The 18800-nt window shown below is 37.5% G+C and overlaps 1 protein-coding gene across 2 annotated transcripts in view; it reads right to left on the bottom strand.

Annotated features, from left to right (window-relative positions):
- TRIQK (triple QxxK/R motif containing) overlaps positions 1–5617 on the bottom strand; it is a 118660-nt gene extending 113043 nt beyond the window's left edge. The window contains exon 1 of one of the 2 annotated variants that reach the window (XM_027856978.1): positions 5535–5617. The gene's annotated coding sequence lies outside the window, so the exon portion shown is untranslated. Of the gene's footprint in view, positions 1–5422 lie in introns of both variants that reach the window. The other variant, XM_027856977.1, reaches the window with a different exon arrangement.
- Positions 5618–18800: the final 13183 nt, after the last annotated feature.

Genomic DNA, 18800 nt, shown 5'->3' with positions numbered 1-18800 from the left:
GCAAGGTTCTACTGTTTGAAGTGCCAGAGGAAATGTTCCCTCCATAGCTCTCTCACCAAAGTGGGAACAACTGAAGAGGGAAATGATTGATTGCAGCTCTATGGGGCATTTACTGGTGCCAGGAAGTAGTAAAAACCATTTGTACATAGAGATAGACAGTGAAGGCTGGCTTTAGTAGGAAGAGAGCAAAGTGATGATAGAGTAGGTGGGCAAGAATCAGCAGAAAGGTTTTGGAAGTAGTGCATTACTGGATTTGTGAAAAGTGGGTGTGGGATAGATGCAAGAAGGGCTGAAAAAGATATATGGCATCTTGCCCTTAGGTTTTTTTCTCCCTGTATGTATGTGGGGGGGAAGGGATAGAGGGGTAGTTGTTCACAGTGCCAGCCTGGGTCACGGCTGAAGTGGCTATTGAGACCCCATAAACAAGCCAAATGTCAATTAAAGAGTACACAATGATGATGATAATTATACAATAGCAAGTCCAGCATAGTTCTTATCTGAATTGTATTAGCATAGTTTGATTCTGATTACTATTTTTAGAGAAAGGTGTAATCACACTGGGAAATTTAAAACCTCTATTATTATTGCCTTATTACATGTAGCTAATTGAAAATACGAAAGACAGTGACCATATATCAAAGCAGATGCTACTTGGAATCTGGATTCCTTGGTAACTCTAACAATATGCTACAATGGTGAGTATGAGATTTCAAATTGGAGGCTCTGAGTTCGAATCCTAACTCTCTACTATTTACTTCCTGTGTGCCATAAGGCAAGTTCTTTATTCTCAGTGGACCTCAGTTTCCTCTTCTAGAAAAGGAGAAGATTCTAAGGTCCCTTACAGCTCTAAATTTACAATCCTAAGGAAACTATAGGAATATAGCAAAACTTGGGAAAATGGCATTTGACCTTAAACCTAAAGAAAAAGAAATACATAAATAACTGTAATTGAAGCCCAATGTTCCTCAAGGAAATAGACTGGGTTTTAGAATCACAGCATTTTAAAACTTTGAGGGACCTCAGAAATGATTAAGTCCCAACCTTTAATTTTATAAATAAGAAAACTGAAGTCCAGAGCTTGCATGACATTCATTTTTGTATCCCACAAAGTGTCTTGCACAAATCAAGCTCCTGAGAGATATTCACTGGACAAAAACTGATGGAAAACTCTGTCTAACTCTACCAGGAATCCAGAGACAAAATAAGAAACATCCTGACATTACTGGATACTCCCACAAGCAGGGCCAACCAACACTTTTCTCAAAACTTGAACTTACTCCCTCCTCACCCTCATGTACTTAGAGGCTCAGTTCAAGAGCCACCCTCTCTACATGAAGCATTTTCCTGACCTTCCTAAGCTGCTAGTGCCTCTTATCACCTTAAAATCATCTTGTTATCTACTTTGTGTGTGTGTGTGTGTGTGTGTGTGTATATAAAACTTTATTTTTTGTATCCTTGGAACCTAGCACAGTGCCTGAAACATAGCAGGTGCTTAATAACTGATTGAATGTACGAAGCTTAAAATTATATTTTTTGAATTCTCCATCAGTGTTAACTCACAGTATACTATGGGCCCCAGATCATTCTGAGATGAACTGATGTCTAACTATGTTTCCCCCATCCTGTACTTAGGCTATTAAGTTTTCTGAAACCAAGTATAAAGCATTTATCACTATTAAATTTCACCCTAGTGACCTTGGACCAATATGCTAGCACATCAAGATCTTTGTGGATCCTGACTTGTCATTCAACAAGTCAGCCATCCCTCTCAATTTTGAATCATCTGCAAAATTTAAAACACTAATCAATGGTGGTCATGGTTATAAAGTTTTTATTCCAAGCCACTGAAATGATGCTAAGTAAAGGACCAGGCCAAATGTTAAATAGAGACGATAGTGCAGATAGTCTTCTAAACTAATAAACTGATATCAAAACCATTAATGACTACTCTTTAAGTCTGGTCAGCCAACCATTTCCGAATCTACCTAACTGTAGTGTTATCTGTTCCTACCTAACTTTTCTAGTTTGGAAAACATTATCAAATGCTTTCATAAAATCTAAGTAGCCTAGATTTAGACCAACATTTCTAAGATCTACAGTTTTAAAATTCTGTCCAAAAAGGAAATATGTTCATCTGTTATGACCTGTTGATGAAGAGAAGCTAGGCCTATGACTCAGTCTGCTTCTTTTTCTAGATGCCCACTAAAAATCTCTTTAATAATACTTTCTTGAAATTTTCCCAAAATTGAAGTCAAGTTCACAGGCACTTAGTCTCCAGACTCCATTCTGTTCCCTTACCAAAAAAAAAAAAAAAAAACTAAAACAAACAAAAAAAAACCCCATGAAAACATTTTCTCTTCTCCAAACCAGCAGCTATACCTCTTCCTTTTTTTCCTTATGTGTTAAAGACCTGCTAAAGATCACTGGAAATAGTCCAATAATCACATCTTTCCATCAATAACAAACATAAAACTGAAAGTGTGGTCTTTAGTTACTTTTCAATGGCTGTGTGTATGTATGCGTGTGTGTGTGTGTGTGTGTGATATACATACACACACACACACACATATATATATATTTCATTTTAGGGGGATAACATACATTTAAGTGAGGCTTATATTTGCACCCAGAAAAAGAAAGTTGATTCCATAAGGAAGTCCAAACATTTCTCTTTTCATGTGAGAAAAGCAAATAGTCTAGAATCTTAGAATGTGTATAGGAAAGATTCTCAAAGCAGTGCTGCCTCTGACTGCTTGACCCCCAATAACCCAGCAACCAAATAAAGTAGGCTATCTAGCTCAGCACCTTAAGGAAAGATCAGAGTTTGGCTAACCCAGAAAAAAAATCCAAGAAAGGGATCCATCAGATCAAATTCATTTTCTCCCTGGCCCACACAACCTCAGGGATATGAAAGTCAGGTACAAGTTATAGCCATACTAAACCAGCAATGAAGAGCAGAAGTGGAGATTTCCATTGGAAAGGAAAAGTAGCTGCCCCTAAATTAGAGACATCATAATGAATAGAGGGTATGATGGAGATTAGGAATTAAGGGAATGAAAGATGCTTTCATTAAGGAGAATAAACACTGGACTGAAATGGAAATAAAGTCACCAATCCTGTCTTAAGCTCCTTATTAAGCTCAGACACTACACTGAGATGTAACCTGGCATAATGGATAAAGATCTGACCTCAGATTCAATTCAGGAATGCCAGGATTCAAATCTAGCCTTTGCCACATCCTAACAGTATGAATTCAGGCAATCCATTTAACCTTTTGAGTGTCTCCCAAACAACTCTCTTACATTCAGGTCTCCAGGCAGTTCTCTAATTCTATAAATTTCAGAGAAGGTGTTGATCTAAATTGGTAATTTTCTCCCACAAAGTTCCCTACAGTGATGAAATTGTAGACCTAGGGGTGTTTTGGGGCTTTTTTTGTTGTTGTTGTTGTTACTTTTTCTCTTTAACAGCATCGAACTAAATATTAGCAGACATTTATTTTAGTCCAGGCTATACTAACTCCCTCTAGGACCTTGGACAACTCACTTTAATTTCCTGGTCCTCCAGTTTTCTCATGCGTAAACTACGAGGGTTGACCAGAATCTAATTTTCCTTCCACATTTAAGACTAAGTCATTTTGAGTACAGAAATGTGAGCAAAGAAAAGTAATCCTTTGGGATAGTTACAGAGAGATAGGATGTAGCTGACTGATTGATAATAAGAACAGGGATGTGTCAGGAAGGGGATAAACCTACTTCCCCTGCATTTTGAATTGGGGATTGTAGGGGAATTCCTCTGGAATGCCTTTTCCATAGGCATCAAACTTCCTTCACCTTAAAACTTTACCTTTCCCCACTCCTTCCATTTACTAGCTATTATAGAAATCTGGCTTATCCTGATGGGGTTGGGACCTGGACCCCAGAAAGGAAAAATCCTGGACTTTCCCACAAGTCCAAATCTCTGGATTTTTGCCTGAGGCTATAATCCCATCAATTGACCTTTTGTTATCACCTAAACCCAATCTCCCAATTCTGTTACCCTTAACCTAGCCTAGCCCTCCATTGTCTTACCTCCCTAAAGTCCTTGGCCACTTCCCACATGTAATCGCCATCCTCCCTTGGCCATGTGGTCCAGGTTCCAGGCCTTCCCATCCAGCCCTCCTTAGATCCCCTCCTCCAGTCACCCCAAACTACTTGGTCACTCCTAGATCCCTCCCACAGTCTTTCTGTATATAAATATAAGGTCCATCTTGACTCCATTAAGGTGCTAAGATTCTTAAAATCTAGCCAAAGGTTCAGATTCTTATAATCTAGCCAATAGCTCAGTAATGTTCAGATTCCTTAAGAGTCTGCCCAATATGACTGATGTTCTAATAAACCTTGTCTTTGACTGAAAGAAGGCTTGGGTAGAATTTTTTCGGCAGGACTGTGTGTTGTGGTTTTGGGGTCCCAGAACCCCTAAACCTCAACAATTGCACATGATACAGACTCTGGCCACAGTTTCCAGTATTTGCTGCCCCCATCATTCATTCCCCTCCAGCTGAGGAGGGGGAGTTGGAACACTCCTTACTCGCCATCGCCACTTCAGATTTCCGCCCCCCCACCTCAATACCAAGTAACCTCTCCTATTTCGAGAACATTTCTCGAATTTTCCTATTTATCCTATATAAACTTTGCTTTGTATATATGTTTGTTGTCTCCCCCTACCCATTAGATTGCAAGTTCCTTGAGGGCAGGAGCTGTCTTTTGCCTCATTTTGTATCTTCAACGCTTTGCTTTGGACAGTGCCTGGCATATAGCAGATGCTTTAAAAATGTTGATTGATTGATTGTTTCTGGGTCACCTCTGCAGTGATTTGCGGGGAAGAGAAAAGGATTGTATGGGATCTGGGCAGGGCAAGGAGGATCTAACCTTGCCACATACTCCCCTCGTCTTGGCAGATTTTATGGGCACACAAGAAAACGATACCCTAAAGGAATACCCCGCCCCCCCGACCTTGCTCTATTTTCCTGTGTCTCTCTGTCTGTCTCTATCTCACTGTCTCTTTCTTTCTCTCTCTTTGGAGAGATGTGAGATAAGAACATTATTAGGTCAGGTAGTACCAAAAAGATCACAAAAAAGGAGAGGGCAAAGGTAAATAAATCTCCCCCAAGATGTGACTGACAGCCTGAGTGAGCCAACCCCGAGTCACAGAACTCCAGGAAAAGAAGGCGGGGCTCCCGGTTCCCCATAGACTGTACGGAGCCCGCCCAGCGGAGTGAGACACGCTGGCGAGGAGGGAGGTGGAGGAGTAGGAGATGGGAAGGGAGAGAGGACGCGTTCCCTAGCAACCGCGAGGTCTCGCTGTTCTCACAAAGTGGCAACGCCCCCCCAACCCCTCCATCCACTCCCCACTTCCTTCCCCAGCGTCTTTAAATGCTCCCCACCTTCCTTCCCGCGCCTCCTACGAGACGAGGGCTCCTGTTTTCAGACCCGGATGGCGGGGGATCGTCCAGGCCAGGGCCTCCCCAATCCCGCTGGTCCCCGACACTCACACACCTCAGCTCGCACCTAAAGGGCAGGCAAATTTGGGAAATCCAGCAGTTGGCAGACGTAACCCTCCTTCGTGCTGTCACTCTGGCTACAGGGGGCGGAACAAACCATGGGCTCCGCTGTCTGATTGGCCACAGGGGGTCAGCCCCAAAGCCAGAGAGGTATGGGGTGAGTGGAAGCAACCGTCAGCCTGCTCTCTGATTGGTCGTTTTAGCATTCGCTGTCTTTCAATCTTAGAAGGGAATGTAAATTTCCATCTCCTGGATTCATGGGGTGTTAAAAGATGGAAGAGGACCTAGACATGGTTCCAGCTAAAGGGTTTTTAGCTTTTTCTGGGTCATGGACCTCCCTGGTGAAGCCTTTGAACCCTGCCCCAGAGTAATGTTTTTAAATGCATAAAATACATAAGATTACAAAAAGAAAATCATATTGAATAAAGTCGTCATCGACATAGGGGGGAGGGGTGGACTGGAAATCAGGGTCTTTAAGCTGAGGTTCCTGAGCTTAAAAAAAAAAAAGTGACTATATACACACATACATATGCATACGCACACATTTATCACATATATGCACATTTTACATAATTTGTACCTAACTATATAACGCAAATTATAAATTTTATATTACTTTTACTATATGTGCATTTTTTTAAAGTTCAGAGATCCCAGGTTAAAAACTCTGATTTCTAGTCCAACACCCCTTATTTCGCAAATGAAGAAACTGAGGACTACAGGGAAGTCACTGGAACCAAGCCAAATATTGGCAGTGTTGGGATTCCTACCCTGAGAGTTCTCCTTATGTATATCCCTTTTTTTTTTATCCCAGGATGGCAATCACTTGGGTTTTAAAACCAGTTTCTGCCTCCAGTAAAGTAGATAGATAGATTAAAAAAAAATAAAATCAGCAGGAATAAAAAGGCTAAATTCAAACCCCAGTCCTGCTACTTACTACCTGTATGATCTTGGTCACTCCACCCCTCTTGAATCCCACTTTCCTTCTGTAAAATGAAGAGATTGGACAAGGTGATTTCTGAGGTGTAATACAGGAGAGTAGGAGAATAGGAGTTAGATCTAGAGGAGATCTTAAAAATCATCTAGAGTAGCAGCCCAGCATAGCAGAACAGCTAGTTTCAAATCCAGCCTCAGTCATTTAACCTGCTGTGTGACTCCAGGCCAGGCATTGTGCAAAGGGGATAATCTCTATAGTGCTTACCTAACAGGACTGTTATGAAGATTAAATGGCATAATGTATGCAAAGTACTTTGCAAAACTTAAATAAGGATACACATAAGGCAAGTAGTCTAGGTCTGTTAAATTAAAAAAAAATTAAAAAGAACTTTGTAAGGTACATGTAACTAATTTTTTGCTTGATCTTGAGTATTCAGTACAGTAATACAACAGATATCAGTAAGTATTCAAACAAACTTAAGTCATCTCAAAAAAAGTGCTCTGACTAGTAAAGGGAGCATACCAGAAAACAATGTCTAATTACAGTCTGAAAAGAAAACAACACTTTTGTTTTCTAAATGCTAATTTTCCTCTAGTGGATTCCTGAAACCAGGGTATCCAAATAATGAAAGTTTTGAGTGGAGAATTTTTCTTAGTCCTTGCAAATTCTAATGACCCTAAAATTATCCCATAAAAAGTCCTTGGTTCCATGATGTCATTCTAATGGAGTCCTGGGAAAGCGTCTCCATTTCTCTGTTTATTCTCACATAAAATTAGGTTCCAACTAAGGGTTACACTCATATCTATTCCCTATCTTTAGCAACACATATCTCACAGGAAAGGTTTCACCAAGTTTTAGGATATACACTTTCCCAACACGAGTTTAAACGAACATTAAATGCCTTTAAAATGTCAGAATAATGCATTCACAAAATACATAGGACTCTCAAGAAAACTTTGAGAGGCATCCAGGTAATCCATCCCATGCTGCATCTGTCCCACTTATGTTCATACCACAGTGTCAATAATATTGATTAATTCAAATTAAAAAGCATAATATCATGGTAAATAACAAGGTGATTGACTAATGACACTGTTTCTTAGTACACTAGTGGCTATTTCTCTGTGGTTATCTATGACCCAATCTAACTCAACCTGCAAAGCAGCTGCCAAAAATGGAGCCAATGTTCTAACAATCTAATGGAGTTTAGATAGATCTAAGGACTGAGCTCCAGACTCTCCCTGCTATTGGGCACAATTCCTAAATCTTTCCCCTCGTACGTCAGAGGATCTCTCAAGATTTGGGTAGTAGTTTGGTATAACCCTTTCCCTTTATACTCTAATACAGAAAACAGTAACATACACCATGCAAAGTCATTATCACAGAATTAGAAACTTTTGGCAATTTCAGTATATCCCCCTTCTTTTACTGATAAGGAAACTGAGATTCAAAGAGGATCATTGGCTTGCCTAAGGTAACCAAGATTGTAAGTAGCAGAGTCAGAACTGGAACCCAGGTTTCCTGACTTCCAACCTAGTATGATCTCCACCAGGCCTTTATACCTTTCTTGGCTAAAACAGAAATCTCTTTACATGTAGTCCATATTTTTACAAATATGTACATTAATGATATTGATGGGCTAGATAGCACAGTGGATAGACCACTGGACCTGGAGTCAGGAAGACTCATCTTCCTGAGTTCAAATCTGGCCTCAGGCATTTACTAGCTCTGTGTCCCCGGGCAAGTCACTTAACCCCATTTGCCTCAATTTCCTCATCTGTAAAATGAACTGGAGAAGGAAATGGCAAACCCCTCTAGTATCTTTGCTAAGAAAACCCCAAATGGGGTCATGACTGAAATGACTAAACAATAACAATAGTATTGACTAATTGTAGCACTTATTATTAAGTATAATTTTTGCAACAAATGTTGGGTATCAGATGAAATTTAACAAATAAAGTTTATTTAATCTGTAAAGTTAGGTGCATTTATTCATTTATTCAATAAATAGGCATTTTAAACCTACTATATATTAGGCACATTCTTAGTCCTAATTCTAGCCTAATTTGAACATAAAATCTTTACCAAAATAAATACAATACAAATAGAATGTGGTAAATGAGGGGAAGTTTCTTATTTATTAACTATAGGGCAACCATATAACTATAGAAGTTCCAGAAACACATTGGAATGGGTAGGCAAATCTGGAGTGGCATATCGTGAGGATAGTGTTGAGGTGAAGGAAAATGAGGTGGCTGCCAGCAGCCAAAGAGGGCTGTTTTCTTTTCAAGTAGCTTGGGATTCTGGATGGCGGAGATGTGGAGAATAAGAGGGAATGACAGTTTGCTAACTATTGGGAACTGAGTCCAGGTACAGTGCCAGTTTTTGTTTTTGGAAGAATCTATGCTGATGAAGGCAAGTGAGAAGTATGTTCTCCATCTGTTGACTCCTCACGGAATCTCAATCCTGATGTCTTGCTGATTGCAATAGCCTCACAGGGGTATGAGCCCTACAATGGCAGGGGTGGCAATGGTAGTATGACCCTGGCAGGCCCCTACTGATGACTCAGAGATGATTCAAAGTGATGTTCACATTCAGAGCTCAGAACTGATTCCAAGAAAATGATAAAGCTCTCCCCCCTACCCCCGCCCCCCAAAATTAATCGTTTCCATTAGCTTCAATTCTTCTTTTTGTCAGTCAGTCAGTATTTATTAAGTGCCTGCTATGTTCCAGGCACTATGCTAAGCAACAAGGACACAGAAAAGGCTAAAAGATAATCCCTACTATTTCTTGACCTCCGTGCTCTTCATTGTTGCAATCCTTTCTTCATTTAATTCTGGTTATTAATCTTATCCCTTCATACTGCAGAAGTTCATTCTACAACATAAAAATCATCATTATCATTTGTTGAAAAATAATTTTAAGATTAGTTTAGTGCACCAAACTATGCTTTCTCTCATATTTCTTTTTCATGGGGTCTAAACTCAGAGATATGAGAAGCAGCTATTAAAGTCTTTCCAGTTCTGACTCAGAATTTTGACACAATATCCAGGCCAAGTTTGGTTACAAATATTGGATCAGGTTTGCTTTTTGTTTTGTTTTTTTCTTTTTTAAAGTCAGCACTGTGCAATAAACTAAACAAGTACTCTGAGGACAACCTAAAATAGCAATCGTTATGGACCAATAACTTCCTGAAGGAAAGAAGAATTTCCCACTTGCAAATGTTTTCATTACCTTGTCCTAGGAACATAACAAAGTTTAATATATTCCTACAAGATGAATTATTGGAGTTCTTCCACGATGGGACTGCCATCAAACATTGGCTAACTGTGAAATTCGCAACTGCAGGATTTTTTTTTTTTAACTTTTCTGACTTGAATTCTCCACTATAACTTTCATTAATCTTTCAGGGTATTTCAATTTTACTGGTTTTAGAATTAGAAAAAGAGCAGTGATTGTATATTAATAAATACATTATTTGAATAAATGCCCTGAGATGTAAGTAGAAGTAATGAATGTATTTCCTTGAATGATTTTTCAATTGCACATTCATATCACTACACTGAATGCATGTGTTTGAATGTTCTTACATGGATATGGGATCACACATCTAAGTAAATATATTGTATGTGTTTGAATGTGTAATCATTGAAATAAACACAGCTGCATTTATTTTAGTATGTGCATTTCCAGATGTTTGAAACTCACACATTCAAATATCTGGAGCTCCACACCTTGGTTTGTAGTTTTAAACATTTAGGAAAGAAGGAAAAAACCCTCCTGTACTGCATGTGTAAGAGTAGAGAGTATTGTAACTATATCCGCTGAAAGACAAACAAGGTTACTGCCGAGAATAAGTGTTGCCTCCTCTCCTGGAGTCCATTATCTCAGCTACCACTAGGCTGGGTCCTGGCAGCGTCTTCTCACTCCTCAGGGCATCAGCACTGGCCTGCTTCCAAAAGCCAGCATGGACTTCACTCCTGAACTCCTGAACCATTCCCTCACCCCTACCCCAGACTTTCACACTATTGTATTCCTGGACATTTTGCTCTCTTGACATTTCAGAAGAATAAACAGAGGCAGTGGACTAAGGCCCATTTTCATAGGGCCACATGTTGACTTCAGATGAGGAGAGAGTTCAAAGACTCTTGCCAGCAGCATTTTTTCCCACTGGATACTGTCAGAGGACTCAAACCAAGAGAAGAACTCCAATCAAGACAGAGGGCTGCCTTCTGGAGGCTTCCCCAGTTCCAGCTCTGTAATAACAGCAACAGCAGCTAGCATTTATATAGTACCTTAAAGTTTGCAAAGCACTTCACAAATATCACATTTGATCCTCCTAACAACCTTGAAGAATGTAAGTGCTATTATTATCCCACTGTACACTGATTAAGTGAGTTGCCCAGGATCACAGAGCTAGTTAACATCTAAGGTCATATTTGAATTCAAGTCTTCCTAACTTTAGATCTAGGATTCTATTCATTGCTACAACTAACTGCAACTGTAGCTATTCAAAGTGGTTGTCATTTAACATGTAGTTAGCAGACTGGAACCAGTAACAGAATATCTGCGCATACAACAAAATCTTTCCAAGGCATTTCCATTAAACCTAGTCACGACTGTCTAAGAAGGAGACTCTTCAACCTGTTCCACATGGGGAATTGCATTAGCCAACCATGCACTCTGAGTAGGCTCATAAAGACTGGGCATACTGGCCAATTCTGTTTTATTTGCATTCTCAGCACTTAGCATAGTGCCTGGCATATAGTCAGTGTTTAATAAGTGCTTATAGTTGCTGTCATTCTTGTTCTCAGTTTCAGCACAGACCTCTTTTATGTTTAGTCCTAATTGTTCTAGTAGTTGTTCTTCCTATTTTTATTTTATTTTGTATTATTTTTACGTGCTTGTATAGCAAATTTGGGCACTGTGACATTAGTACCCAAAAGTGGTACTGCTATTGATTTAAAAAAATTTTTTTTGCTATAGAAGTCATGGAAAATCTCTTCCATTTTTCATCTCCTTGTGGTCTTTTAGGTCAATTTGTTATACTTGCAATACAGTTTTATTTCACGTTCTGTACAACAGAACAACTATTTTAATGAGAAAAATAATCTTACTATTACTTTTAGTTTTATTCAAGAGAAAAGAAACAAGAGGAATTGTGGTTCACTTTTAAAACTAATTTCGATGTACTTTCCAGTCTATAAGCATATGGACCTGAATCAGTAGAGTGAAAAAAGAGGAAGACAGAAAATTTTGCATCTGAGATTTACAAGATATGCATTTGGCTTTAGTAGCATTTTCTTAGAGTCACAGTTTATCAAAGTCAATCTACCTATCGTGGTTAGTCATTAAGATAGAACACTGTTTAAGTAATCTAAAAACTGAAATAGGAAACATTTTGAGGTTAAATTATAGAAAGATATAACAAAGAACAACAATTTTTCAAAAAAGTATTTTAAAAAAGCAATATTAATAAAAGATGGAGGAGCCAAGATGCTGGGGTATAAGCCAAGACCCAGCTGAACCCTGCCAACATGCCCTTCAAAATAATTTTAAAATAACACTTCAAATCAAACTTTGGAGCCGCAGAGCCAACAGAAGGTCAGAGATATAGATATTTTTTCTAGCCCAACACAACTTAGGAGGTCTACAGGAGAGGTCTGTGACACCAGGTGGGGGCAAGCCCAGAATACAGCAGGAGCACCAGTGGTGGACCATGGAGGTAGTCAGGACAGCAGCAACAACTTGGGGAGCTTGGTAAGAGGTTGGAAAACTGGTCAGAAAGAGAATACAGGGGACCCTTTGCTGACGCTGATGCAAACAGGGTTAAGTGATTTGCCCAGGGTCACTCAACTAGTAAGTGTCTGGGACCAGATTTGAACTCAATTACCTTGATTCCAGTCCACCACTCTATTCACTGTACCACCTAGCTGCCTAGAGCTTTTATAGTGGAGGGAAAAAATGGGGAGTGGCTTTTGGAAGCAGGCCAGTACTGATGCCCTGAGGAGTGAGAAGACGCTGCCAGGACCCATCCTAGTGGTAGCTGAGATAATGGACTCCAGGACAGGAGGCAACACACTTATTCTCAGCAGTAACCTTGTTTGTCTTTCAGTGGATATAGTTATAATACTGTCTACTCTTACACATGCAGTACAGGAGGGTTTTTTCCTTCTTTCCTAAATGTTTAAATAATGCTTGAACTTCACTCTCATTGGAATTGTTTCAAAGAGGAAAGAATATGTATAACCACTCAGTTATGTATAGAAATCTGTTAACTAATAGAAAGATAGGAGGGGAAGGGGATAAGAAATATGGGTTTGGAGATCATAAGGGAGAGGATGGATTAGAGGAGGCAATGGTTAGAAACAAGACAGACTTTTGAGGAACAGAAGAAAGAAACTGAGGAAATGGGATGGAGGGAAATGCAGTTAGTGATCGTAACTGTGAATGTGAATGGGATGAGATAGCCCTCAGAATAGAAGTATATAGGAAAGTGGATTGGAAACCAGAATCCAATAATATATTGTATACAAGAGATACACTTGGGACAGAAAGACATATACAGAGTTAAAAGTGATGAAGTGATGGAATAGTCTACTATGTTTCAGCTGAAGTGAAGAGGGCATAGGTGGCAATCATGATCACAGACAAAGTAAAAGCAAAACTAGGCCTAATTGAAAGAAATAATCAGGGAAACTATATTTTGCTAAAAAGTACCATAGACAATGAAGTAATATTAAAAAATTTTATAGCAAGTTTCTCTGATAAAGACATCATTTCTCAAATATATAGGGAACTGAGTCAAATTTATAAAATATAAGAGCCATTCCCCAATTGATAAATTGTCAAAGAATATGAACAAGCAGTTTTGCAGCAGAAGAAATCAAAGCTATCTATAGTTGTATGAAAAAATGCTCTAAATCACTATTGATTAGAGAAATGCAAATTAAAGATACTCTGAGGTCCCACCTCACACCTATCAGAAATTACAAAAGCTGGAGGGGATGAGGAAAAATAGGTACATTAATGAAGTGTTGATAGAGTAATGAATTGGTTGGTTGGTTGTTGTCCTTTGTTCTCAAAGAGGATTAAAATGGCATCACTATGATAGAGTCAAGTTACAATGCATCCAACTTGGTGAGTGGGAAAGCATGAGAACATCATCCATTATCCAGAATTTGGTACAACCATTCTGGAAAGTAATCTGGAACTATGCCCAAAGCGCAATAGAACTGTGTATACCCTTTGATACAGCAATACCACTACTAGATCAGGATCTCAAAGCGACAAAAGGAAAAGGAAAAGGACCTATAATGTACAAAAATATTTATAGCAGCTCTTTTTGTCATGGCAAAGAATTGGAAATTGATGGGATGCTCATCAATTGGGGAATGACTGAACAAGTTGTGGCATATAATTGTAATAGAGTGCTATTGTGCTATAAGAAATGATGAACAGGATGGTTTTAGGAAAACTTGGCAAGAACTATATGAACTGACGCAAAATGAAGTGAGAATAACCAGGACATCATTGTGCACAACAACAGCAAGGTTGAATAATGATCAACTGTGAAAGACTTGACTACTCTGATCAATACAATGATCCAAGATAATTACGAAGGACTCACCTCTAGAGTGATGAACTGATGAACTCTAAGTGCAAACTGAAGTATAATTTTCTCACTTTTTTTTTTTGCAATATGGCAAATATGGAAATGGGTTTTGTTTGATTTCACATGTATAATTGATATCATATTGCTTGCCTTCTCAGTGGATATAGGAGGGACTTAGAGGAGGGAAAGAATCTGGAACTCAAAATTTTAAAAGAAAGGTGTTAAAAAGATAAAGAAATAATACATTTTAAGAAATTAAAAATGATCTTTTTTATTATGCTTAAAAATTATTTTTCACTTATTCCTTCATCCTCATCACAATCAACTTCATCAGGCATTTCCTAAAGTTCATCATCTGATAAATTTTTTCTCAATTCCTTAGCAACCCTCATAATTTTCAATGATAATGCTTCCCGTGCCACCATAATTAAGTGATTTGAAGGCCTTTAAAATTTATACCTTTTTACTAATTTTCATACCTATCATAATGAAAAATCTTCAAAGTTAATGGTGTCAAATCCTTTTTTTTAAAAAATCAATTTCTGCCATAATTTTTAAACTTTCTTAAGAGATTGCTACATAGCATATAAAATATATCACTGGGGATGGAGTTACGAAGATGTGAGTTCAAGTCTGACCTCAGACCCTTATTAGCTGTGTGACTCACAGCAAGTTATTTAACCTCTGCTTTAGTTTCATCATCTATAAAATAAGGATAAAAATAGCATCTAACATCTAGGGTTGTTGAAAGGATTAAATTTGATAATATTTATAAATAACTTTGCACACCTTAAAACCTTATATAAATGTTAGCTATTATTCTTCTTTCTTGGGCTCAAACTCTAAAGCACATATTACAATATTCAATTTCTTCATATCAGTACATCCAGACCCATCAAAAGAATGTCCAAGGCTTTTTGAATCTCTTGCTTTTTGGCCCCAATCAATTAATTTTTAACATTGGTTTATTCCATTGGTCAATACTTGTTCAATAGTTAAATGCCACTTCAGCACTTCCCCTAACCCACCTCCACTCACCCAGCACTGCCCCTGTTGTCCAGATCCTTAGTTGACTCTAGGATAGCTCCCTGTGAGTCTCTTACCCAAACCCCAAAAGACTCTTCCAGGCTCAGTTTTAAGTACACTTAAATGATTTTGCCCAGCTTTTAAAAACAGTAGTAATGTTCTATTGATGAAACTAAATTGCTTCATATCACATAATATGATGAACTTAGAAGAATCAAATGAAATGATATTTGTAAAGCACTTAGTGCAGTGCCTAGCCCATACTAGCTCCTTTCCTTCCCTTCTCTTCCCAAAGAGAAATGGAAAAAATTCATGGTGGGTATAAACAGGCTGAAACATATCACTAATGTTATATTAGACTCCAAGGAGGGATTACAAAAGATATCACTTAGAAACATTAAAAACTTTCCCACTAAAAAGGGGCATGAAGCAAGGATACCCACTTTCATTCCTTTGACATAGTATTGGAAATTCATGGGTTGTGTGACAGAGCATATACTATGCTGGACTTATACTCACAAAGATCTGGGTTCAAATCTTGTCTCTGCCACAATAGCTGTTTGACCATGGGCAAATCATATAGTTTCTTTGTGCCTCAGGCCACTCACTTGGACTCAAATACATTTGTACCTACATGGGTAAAAAATAGAGTTCCCAAACCCACAGCTACCTATGTTGATGAAATCACAGATCTTTCATGAATTATTATATTGGAAATTATAACAATTGTAATGAAATGAGAAAAAAGATATGCAAAAGATCATCATTGAAAACAATGAGATCAGAATATGATTATTTACCAGTGACATCATAGCAAAGGGAAAAGAAAACAACCATCCACCAAAATTTAATGGGGAAAATAAGTAAACTCAGCAAGGTCACAAGATGTAAGATTAACTCACAAAAATAATCAGCATTTTTATTTACTAGCAATAAAGGTAAAAAAAGTGAAATATAAAGAAACACCAGTTACGATAACAAAGAAATGCCAACTATTTGGGGAATAACTTAACTAGAAATAGACATGATCTGAGTGAGAACAACTATAAAGCTAAAAATGCCTTAAATAAAGGAATATCAAAGCAATTAAATCAGGCCTGCACAACATATGGCCCACAGGCCACAAAGGATTTTGGGTGGCACATGAAAAATTTAGGGTTGTTACTGTGTATTCTTCTGTTTGTCACATGACCTGCAGCAACCAACCATCATCAGTCTGTCTCTAGTCTAACCTATCTGCGGCCATTCAACATTCATGATGATAGTATGCTACTAATTAACTTACATTTTACTACAATACCAGTAAAATGTCAAGAGATTTAATTAGTGAATTGAATATTATAATGTATTTTTATGGAAAAAAACAAAAATGTGTAATAATATCAAGTAGTGTGCTCACAAAAAAGGGGAGGGTTGATTAAAGTGATCTTGTACTCTTCATCTAAAGTGGTAGCCATCAATGCTATCTGATAATGAGAGAGAAGAAAGAGAGAGAGAGAGAGAGAGAGAGAGAGAATTCAAGTGAGTAGAGAGTGCATAAATCCAATCAAATATGTGAAAAATCTTAGCATTGATAAACTTGTAGAAAATAAATGCTAGGGAAAGGATTCATATTTAATAAGTATGCTTGGATTAACTGGTTATCAAGTTGACATGGAATGGATTTAGACTCCTTCTCACACCATATAACACAATTAATTCCACCTTGATCAGAGATTTAAACATTAAAACTGACTCTCAAAAAGAGAAGAAAATGGATTGATATATACTTATCTGAAGAGATAACTATTTTTGTTAATAGAAAGAATTACAGATTAAGAGATAATTAAAAATAGAAGTGTTTGCTTACATAATTTAAAAAAGTCTGCAGATTGGGAGATAGAAGATTTATTAAGTGCTTATTATGTTTCTAAGGGCTGGGGATATAAATTCAAGCCAGCAAGATGGTCCCAACCTTTTAAGTAGCTCACATTATAGTACAAGAAGACAACACATAAATACATGATGGAAAGAGGAAGCAAATGAGAGAGGGAGAGAGATATATACATGGCAGTACAGGATGGTGATGACCATGAAGTGAAGCCAAGGGTTCCATGAAGGCTATATAACCAAATACAATATGAGAAAATCAAGAAATTAGAAAAACTATCGATGGTGAAATATGACAGACAAAAATACCTAAAATATATAAATAACTATTAACATATGCAGAACTAACTACTAGTCTATAGTTGGTAAATGGTCAGAAAGTCTAAATAGATAATTTTCAACTGAGGAAGACACAAGTTGTTAATAACCACTTGGAAAAAAAGTTAAACTTCAAATACAATCAGAGATGCATTTTTTTATTTTGAGGTGCTACAGTAGTTTAACACATGAAATTTGGGGAAAGGTTAGAAGTAAATTAAATTCTGCTAAGACTTTGGAGGAAAAAAAGTCACACTTGTTCTTTGCTGGTGAAATAGTATGTTTGTTGATTTTTTCTTTTCTTTTTTTTTTGTGGAATGCAATATGGCAGTACAAAGTAAAAGTTATAGAAAATAGTTATACTATTTGCTCCAATAATTCCATTATTGAGATTATACACTAAAAGTGTGTATGTATAATCAATAAGTAGTCAGTAAACTTTTATTAAGTACCTATTATGCTCCAGATACTGTGTTAAGTGCTGGGGAAACAAATATGCAAAATGAAAGTCCCTGCACTCAAGGAGCTTATGATTTAATGGGGGAAGAAAAAACACATAAAGAAAAGTTGAAAGATGAGGGAAGGGGAAGAGGGAAGTAGCACTGCCATGGTAGAGACATTAAAGAAATCCAAAATGAGTGTAGCTGGGTGGGAAATGAGGGGGTATCTGAGATGATATGTATATGTGTATTATGTGTACATATGTGTATGTATGTATACACATACAACACACATACATGTATATGTACATGTTTGTACATGTATATGCACATGTGCATTGTCCACACTTGTAGCACACGTGTGTGTTCTTATACACATATGTGATGCAGACTTATATGCACATATGTGCTTGTATGTGTATGTGCATGTATATGAGGAAAACAAAAAAGTTATGTATTTAACACATTTCATAGCAGCATTATTGATAATTACAAAAAATTGGAAGCAACCTAAATGCCCAATAATAAAGTTATAGTTAGATAAATTGTGGTTGTTTAATGCTGTAGGATATTATAATGTGATTAAGCTGAACAAATCTGAAGAATATAAAGAAATCTGGAAATGATATAATGGAATATGCAAAGCAAAAAAAAAAAATAGAAAAAAAGAGCAGTGGATAGAACCCAAAAGAGCAGAGCATATATTAACTAAATAACAAGAAAAGTAAAGGAGAATGAATGGACAAAGAATGCTGATGGAGTGACTGAGAAATTGTTATAAGGCATTTGATATTGAAATTCATTTATTTAAATGAAAATTATTGCAAAGAAAGTTTAATCACATTGATGGTTAATATTGTTTGCAATAGAGCAAAAACATTAAAAAAGTCATCAAGGACACATATGACTAGGCAAGGAGGTCAGCCTGTGATGTAAAAAGAGTTAGGGATAACATAAGAATAGCCCCAGGGCTGCACTGTCATCTACCAGATATTAAAAGAATCATAGGAAAACTTCCAGGACATTAGGTGAATTATCTAGGGAAGATATGCCAAG

This window comes from Vombatus ursinus, unplaced genomic scaffold (assembly GCF_900497805.2).
Source record: "Vombatus ursinus unplaced genomic scaffold, bare-nosed wombat genome assembly UNPS02011767.1, whole genome shotgun sequence".
Taxonomy (NCBI): domain Eukaryota; kingdom Metazoa; phylum Chordata; class Mammalia; order Diprotodontia; family Vombatidae; genus Vombatus; species Vombatus ursinus.
The sequence above is the reverse complement of the archived record's forward strand: the minus strand, read 5'-3'. Positions and strand labels throughout refer to the sequence as shown.